Consider the following 9,297-nt stretch of genomic DNA (forward strand, 5'->3'; position numbering starts at 1 on the left):
TGTAGTACCCCTGTACGACAACCCAATCCGCACACAATATTCAGCGCAGTAGTAGTAAAAAACAAAAGAGCGGGCAACCCCACCCCTACCACGCTGTGGGCTCGGTGTCCGAGCGGTCTCATTATATTTAGAGAAGAGATGACATTGACGTTTACCTCCAGGGAAGAAGATATAGAAATCTTCGGGTTGGGAGGGACCTTAAATCTCTTCGGCGAAAACAGGATAATTTAGATCGAACTTCACTTGGTAAGTTCGTTTGATCATTAAAAAATGGCTACTGGGTAACATCTCGCATTACCTCGGAGCAAAAGAATGGCTACTGGGTAACATCTCGCATTACCTCGGAGCAAAAAATGGCTACTGGTTAACATCGCGCGTTAACTTGGAGCTAAAAATGGGTCAAAGTTACGCGTCGTGTCACAACGCTTATAATAAAAATGTACGAGCACTTGCACAAAATAGTTGTTACAACCAACCTTGTGTTGGGTCTAATTCTCGTCACTACACTGCACAACTTAAAATAATTACGTTTTTTGTCGGTAAAAACGTCCTGGTGACGTCACTTAAGCATTTTTCTTATACTGCGTGCGGTCGTTGCGCGTGCGCACAAAGGAAATGAGACCGCTCGGACACCGAGCCCACAGCGTGGTAGGGGTGGGGTTGCCCGCTCTTTTGTTTTTTACTACTACTGCGCTGAATATTGTGTGCGGATTGGGTTGTCGTACAGGGGTACTACATGGTAAATTAAATCTCGGAGGCGAAAGCAGGATAATTTAAAAAATATTCAATATGTTTAATATGATATCTAAATCTTTAAAAAATATCATAAAATCCTCAATAACTGAAATGTACCTACCTGAAGCTTGGAACATTACTGAGATAAATTTTAACTCCAAAATACGTAACTAGAGTTGACTAAAATTCAATTTACCTCAAATGATATACGAGTATTAAGCATAAAACTGTCTTATGTTCTTTGTACATATTATGTATGTAAAGTAAAATAATCCTGATATCACTGAAATAGTAAGGACTCTATTTATGTACTTAGTCCTATATAACATTAGAGCCCTGTAGAGTTCGTGGAATCTCTTTGAAACAGTTCGACATTTCAGTGGACTAAAATTCACACAATTTCCAATGTATTTTATAAGCCTTTTTTGACTGCATGACCAAATAATATTGAAATCACTGTGTCAGTTAATCTTCGCTTCAGTAGAATTTCGGTATATTATCTATACTTATAATAAATCTGTAGAGAGGTCAATTCTGTACATGAAATATATTTTCAAAATAACTATCAGGGGGTGATTATTGATCGATACTGATGCCAAAAATGCAATCAGTAAAATTTTTGTCTGTCTGTCTGTATGTTCCTTATAGAAACAAAAACTACTCGACGGATTTTAACGAAACTTGGTACAATTATCCTTCATACTCCTAGGCAGGTTATAGTATACTTAGGAATTCCCACGAGAACGGGAATTAGCGGGAAAATCCTTTTGTATGAAAAATCTAAACCGCTTAAGTTGGACCCTTGAAATTTGGCATTCAGGTACCTTAGTAAACTTAAAGCTTAGTTACAACAGGATATTGCAAAATTTCCACGGGAACGGGAGTTAGCGGGAAAAAACCTTTGTATGAAAAAATCTAAACCGCGTAAGATAGATGAAGGGGGTAAAACGGGATCCACGCGTACGAAGTCGCGGGCGGCCGCTAGTCTTAACTAAAATTACACAATTGGCTCGCTATAATTAAACTCCAAACGTCTCGTATCTCTCTAGATTCGGTGCCAAATCTAAGACAGGCCTTAAAAAGGTAATTTTAACGATGCCATTGTTATCTGTGCCTTGAGACCAACTAAATTAACGAGAACTACGTGACTGGGGGAACGTCGTTATATTTTTATTCGTCTTAACTATGCTCATTGTCTGACTTTGCTCTGTGGTGTTGTAATATGAAAGAACCTCCCTCTTTTTGACTTGGAAGTACTCCGGTATTTTAATATACTTCTTAAGGTTAATTTTTACACTATCTGTTAAATAGGTGTGAATTTAAAATATTATTTTATAATTTTAACTTTTCAGATACATAGTGAGCAATTGAAATTATACTCATAATATAATTTTGTTGTCAAAGGAAAACAGCATTAAGTTTGGGAAAACGTTTTCCGTAGCTTTCATTTTAATTTCTCATTAGAATTCTGTCTGTAAAATTGAAACGAATAGTCATATTTGAACATTTCTACCACTGTGTTTGTAGCCAAGTTGTCTTGTTCGAATAGTCAACAGTAAATTAATAAGAAATCCCAATAGACAATTTACTTTATATCTTTAGAAAAAGCTCCAAATCCAATTGTAGTAAGTATCTAATTTAGGTAAATTTAAATTACATATAGCAATGATGTGCTATTTCATTACTGTAGTGTTATTTTCTCAGAGTATAGCACAAATAAAAGCTAAGTGCACCAACGCTCTATAAAAGCGTTATATTTAGAAAAGGCTTGCTTTACAGAGATTCTGAATACATACCCTAAGTTTAGTGAGTAGTAAGTTATGAAAGGATAACTCCACATACGTGCCTCCGTACATAAAAGATTTAGCTCATTATTTTGTTTTTATTGGAGCTAGAGCTAGAACGCGTCCTCTTTTCTTTTATATATTTTCATCTAAAGCTCTAAGCACTATCTTTTAAGGGAATTGCCAAGGCCTAGTTATAAACGTTCTTGAGCGTTCAAAGCGACTTTTAAAGAAATATCTTTAGCACTGTTTTCGTAACTTTTATATCGCCATTTTGGATTTTAATATCCTTATTGTTTCACAATTACGTGAATTTTATTGCTATCTTTTTACGTGTATAAAATTGTAAACTGCCTAATTAAATTTTCAGATGGAGCTCAGAATGTCGCAAATTTGAAGGGAAAAGGGTATTGTTTAATTTTATTGACCCATTTTATACTCTGCACCTTTCTATTAGAATGTTCTCTCTCTTGATTCTTTTAAACCGTTTTTATCAGACCTTTAAAAACATGGTCGTTTTAAACTATAGACGTCTGCTGAAAATATGTTATCTTACTTCAAATGATCATTGTAACCTTAACACGTTGATGGCAGTGAACCACAAATCCCAACAGCTTCAACATTTAATCGTGTTTCATTTCAGCAGCGAAAAGGATAACAAAGTTATCCGATTATCGAGATCGTCTCCCGAGTAAATGACTTAAGAGACCGAAACTAAATGACGTAAGAGACTAAATTAGTGGGTCTAGACAAAGTGCAAATTATAATCGCAAACCAGTCGCAAAGTGGTCGAAAAGCCCCTTTTTTGTATGGAGTTTTGACGGATTCGATTTTCGATTCGATCAAAAAGTGCGTTTTGTCTAGGGGGGCAGAAGCGTGCGCGAAGAAACGATATTTTTCAAACAAAAACTGTACCCCACTTAACTCAAAGACCAAATACTTCATCCTAATGAGATCGTCAATCGTTTCGCGCCACTCAAAATCTTATTCGATTCGGCATTACTTACAATAGAATTTTGAATCGAATCGGAGTACATTTGGAGGATGTAATCAGGTTGGCCCAAAATCCGATTTACCCAATTTGCTTCGATACTTATAGACTAGGGGAGAGATCTACAAATATTCGTAATTTTAGGGATATTACAGATGGATGTGTAAAATAGTAAAGGATTGCCGACGATAGAACCATTCATTACCATAATAATAATCTTATTTTTAACACCGTAATTGAACCTTCGATAAATTAATAATTATCAATTTTTAAACTGACAGATTTTCACCCATCCTCACTGAAGATTTTTTATGGACAAACTTAGTGCACATATTGTTGTTTTTAGTAGTATTATGTGGATGGAAAATAACTAGATCTAGTTACTTTCGGATTAGCATTAACATCAAATACAATAAAATAAAAATCTTGAACACTGGCCCCTTGACTATGGTCTCTTTCAAACTACACGGATCACTTTTATTGATACTTGTTGTAAGTATGTATGTTTGCTATATCAGCGTAAAGGATCAAAAAATGGCCCCTGTATCGAGTAGATTATAAACTTGAATAGATCGAAAGACAGGTTTTTAGCAATATCAAATTCGTTTATTTTACAAGTAGCCTTACGTATAACAAGCCCTTTTATACTTAAAAAAAATCAATTCTGTTGCTATAAGCTTTATCTGAGTGTTTAAAGTAAATTATTTCAATTGAATCAGTTGATTTTAACTGATTCCCCAGTTTAGGATGAGATTTGCATTTAGTTATTATACGTTCCTTGGTTTTACGCGTTAAAATCTATGCTATCTAGGCTGGGTTGCACCATCTTTCTTTAACTTTGACAAACATCAAAAATCTGTCAAACTCCATACAAAATACACCGGTTATCGTTAAAGTCACGGTTAAAATAGAGTGGTGCAACTCAGCCTTAGTGTAGGTAGTCAACATCTATTATAATTGAGCTTAATTAATTACTGCTTGTGACCACGACTGGTAGAAACACAGCCTCAACGTCAGGCTGTGAGTACTAATGTAACTCATTTAAATAAATCGCGTTGAGACTCGTGTTTCTCTATTTTAACTAAATAAATTACGTTTAAAAGATTTATCGTTAGTTCTGGCGACAAAACAACTGATACAGATGACTTGAAGTTCTACTTGAAAAACAATTAACGTTATTTGCTAAACAAAATAACGAGGAACGTGTAATAGATATTAATGGTAGTAACGCTAGTTTATTCCGCTGTTTGTGTTTACATTCAATTTGCCTCGCTGTTGTCACACATGTGATTATCTATTCTAACTGTAATGCTTTGATCTTAGTTTCTTAGTATATGACTACGTAGTCATTTGTTGACAAAATAGGTTTACTTAGATGTGTATTGTGTATAAGGTTGTATTGGTTTAGTTTAAGATGTTATGAAGATGTAAATAGAATTACTCACATAAACTGCTCACATCAAAATCAAAGAATAATTTCATTCAAATTCAATGAGAAAATTAAATCATAAAACTCTAGCCAGAATATGTAAAGCTAACTAACTATAATGATCAGGACTGAAATGAAGTTAAAAGTAATATTATATCTAGTGACTGTAGTTTAAATCTGTCTATTTGTAAGTTTAAATAGTAATAACTTTTTAAAAAACCACCCTTTCCACCCTTGGGGGTGAAATATTTTCTTCAAATTCGCATGAAACTACCCTTTTGATAATACCTATTCAACAAAAAAATAATCGTTCAAATTGGTTTATAATCGGCGGAGATATTGCGTATAAAAAAGTGCATCCCCAATTTTCCACCCTTGGGGGTTGTTTTTTTTATTATTAAATTTAAATGGGACCACCCTTGAGGTATTACCTATACGCCGAAAAAAGATTTGTTCAAATCGGTTCATAATTGGCGGAGTTATCGCGTAACAAACATAGAAAAAAAAAACATACGGGTCGAATTGAGACCCTCCTCCTTTTTTTGAAGTCGGTTGAAAATAAGAGGAATTTCTCTTTAAAGTTGTGGGAAAGATTTTCTTCATATAACTTGTTTCGAAGAAACTAATTAAATAAAGCAAACAACCAACACATTCCTGCTATTTTAAAGCACAGAGAAGGGTAAAAGTACAAAATAATCCTTAATACGTCGAAGTAAATTCATTCGCCTGTCCGCTTTTAGATGAATTGGCCACGATTACTCTATGTGCTCCATGCAACTTTTTCATCATGGCTTCATGGCGTTGGAATTTTAACCTTAGCACCATGGAATTATTTTTCAAAGTCAATTGGGGTGATTCTGCCCGTTGACCGTGCCGGAAAATTGCCCAATGGACCGCCACTGCGTCACCCACATATTGGAAAAAGTAAAAAAAATACCAATCGCCATCGATCATCCGTCACTTGGACAAAAAACTAAGCGCCGCAATTAGACTTTTTGCTGACTTTTGGAGAGTTCAAACGCTTTCTCTTTGTAGAGAAACAAATAAAAAGTTAGCACTTACCTATAGACAATAGCAATTTAGTTATAAAAAAAAATAATAGGAAAAAATAATTATGAATCTGTAGTAGGCTTCTCAATTATTATTTCAGCCACAGGACGTCTACTAAATACAGGCCTATTATGACTTCCAGATTGAGCGACTGGAAATGGCCTGCATCCAGCGCCTCCTGCAAACAACAAAGTCATCTGTCCACCGTGTGGAAAGTCAGCCTACACTGCTCAATACTGGTACGTACACTTTATTATTTATAAATCGAGTAAAAATGATACGTAATTTCATCAAAAGATGATGAAACCGAATTATATCATTCTCAAAAGATGTAAGTCAATGTGATTGAAATCTCGTTGTAAAAACCAGTAACAACCGAGAAATGAAATACGTGAAACTACGAAATAAACCCGTAACTCCAAAAGAATGACCCAATGAACAACTCTCAGTGGGTAGTATAGAGCTATCATTTAGTACTTAACCCGCGTTCGTTCGCGGCTCGCTTTTGCAGTTTTAATCATAGTAGAGATGTTACCGGATCCGAAACTATGGGTTATCCGGTTTATTTCTTAAACAACCTTAAATTCTGTTATTATCAAGTAAGCTCTATTATTAAAGTAAATGAATTAATTGTGTAATTAACTCAAAAAATAACATGATGGAAAAAATAATTAGTACCGACACTAACGTTTTACTTAGATACAATTCTGAAATTGTCTTGCTCAAGTATGTATTTTCTTAATTATGTTTACGTACTATTTTATTTTTACGGACCTAATTAACTGCTTAACTAGCTAACAAGTTCCCCAACATTTAAGTAGTAAATATTTATGAAATAAAACATTGGATCTGTATTGTATATTCCAGAAAAATCAATTTTACTTATTTATAAATTTTATTATCATCATAATTTTAGTATCTTTGAATCTCTACAGCTCTAGTTTTAATAGAACGACACCGACACATCTCAATTTAGCTTTTTTTTTAATAGCTTTCTTAAATACGTGTAAGTATTCATGCCCGTTTTCACCATCAATCCCTAATTTTTAAGTGACCCCTATGAAAACAAAATTCCTGTATGCGTTACCATTATGCTTTACGGATATCCGTATTTAGAAAAATATTATTTTACAAAGCGACGCCGACACATCTCAATTTTGCTTGTTTTCAATAGCGTCCTTGCGTCTATAAAGTGACCCAAATAAGCATTGTAATGCTTTACGGATATCCCGGGCTAGAAGACGTAGCGTGGGCAGGCCTCCTACTAGATGGACCGACGATCTGGTAAAGATCGCGGGAAGAGCCTGGATGCGAGTAGCGCAGGATCTTTCATTGTGGAAAACCTTGGGGGAGACTTTTGTCCAGCAGTGGACCTCATTTGGCTGAAACGTACGAACGGATATCCGTATTTGTATCAGCCTACGTCTCTACAGCCCTAGTTTTAATAAAACGCCTGTGTAGACAGGGGACGACAGCGGTGGACACTTCCACTGAACAGATTTCATTCGGTTGAATAGCTCGTTGACGTCAATTGCTTTTGGTTTATCGGATTTTTTATTCAAATTGACTCTAGTTGGTGTCAATATTTTTGTTGTTGATTGCAACAGTTGATCGAATACTGTTGCCAGACTTTATTATTTAGTTACGTAGGTATTTACATCGAGTTACCTACATGAAAATTTAAAATTGTTTTTCATTTTGTTAGCTTACATATTATGTAATGTATCATATCCAGGAATTAACAACCACTAGATTACGGAAAGGTTTATTTATGGAATCTATAATATCTGTAAATACTGGCTGTATTTGATCGAAACTTGATAACCGAAGAAAAATCTGGGGTATCACCAGAAAAATATGAAAGAAAAATATTAAAAAAAAAACTTTTTGACGGACCAAATTGTTTATTGATCGATTATTTGAAAAATTCTGAATAATTACTTAATATGTTTGCACCTAACCTTCAGCATAAACTTTAACCCTAGAATTAAGCACTAACTATTGTATGCCTTCAAGGCGGAACGCAGCCGATCTATATCCATTTATAATTTGACAACCTATGTACCTGTGGTTCACAATAAACGTATTTTGAATTTGAATTTGAATTTGAAAAACATTTCTTTGCTCAGAAATATAGTAACAAAATGGTCGATAGAAAATGTCAAGTCCAACATGTTTTGTCCGATATAGGCATGCAATTTTTTACAAAATTAGAACCTATTAATATTTATTTTCTATGCATTTGTCGAATAAATTCTGAGCCCTGCATAACGGCTGACGTAATCTGACAGCCCTATACCAACGGTCGCTGCGGCTGTCACCGCGCATTGTGCTCCATAACACAACCCTCCCATTGTCCTCTTGACGGACTGGAAAATATTGGCGCATAGTTCGATTGTTGTGCACCGTAAATGGATCGTAAAGAAAAATTGTTCAAAAAAAGTAAGGCTATTCGAATACAAACTTTTCAGAGAGTAATTTAGCGAGAGTGGTAGCTACGAAAAAGATGAAAGTTGAGAAGGGAATTCGGATACTCTTGATGGATAAAACAATAACAATCGATGTTGTTAGTCATTGATAGTCGTTGATATTGATTTTGAAACAGACTAGTTTCTGATTATTACTTTTTTATGTTATTACCATACCTCGTTACATTCCTAGTTATGTGGTTCATTCTCTCACTGCAATATTTTCCCTGAAAATCCTAGTTTTCTTACATAAACTTTTATTTCACTTGTTCATGCACTATTTTAAATTGTCAGTTTGTGTAATTTGGCTTAACGAGAAGCGGTTTAATGTGGCATTTAATTAAAGCAATACTATGTGTAAAGCTTATTGAAAGTGTGTTAATTTGGTTAATACTAAACTTTCCTTTGAACTGTCATTGTATCAAAAGCAGCTCTATAACCACTTTAAAAAGGCACTCAAAAATGTGTAACTATTAAAGAATATTCTAAGCTAAGTGCACTAAAGGCGGCCATTGTAAAACTGAAGAACCTATCTCAAATAAGCAAGCAATATCGAGTGCTGCCGCTAGCAAATATCAGGCTAGCTCCTGATTTAATAAGCGAACCATTTTAAAAGAAGATTAGTTTCTGTTCGTCGTCGGCGTGCCATTATCTCAATAAAAAATGCAAAAAGATTGCTATTTTTCTTCGGAGACTTTGCGTCAAAGGCGGTTAAACACGGCAGCTCGGGACGGCGGCTTAGATGCGAAATGCGTGTGTTCGCTTTTTAGGGTTGCTTTGGTAAAAGGAAGGCGTAGAAATTTAAATATCACAAGAAACATTATCTTATTAAATAGGCAT

Source organism: Ostrinia furnacalis, unplaced genomic scaffold (genome assembly GCF_004193835.3).
Source record: "Ostrinia furnacalis isolate ACB-3 unplaced genomic scaffold, ASM419383v2 OfSCF0100, whole genome shotgun sequence".
Lineage (NCBI taxonomy): Eukaryota > Metazoa > Arthropoda > Insecta > Lepidoptera > Crambidae > Ostrinia > Ostrinia furnacalis.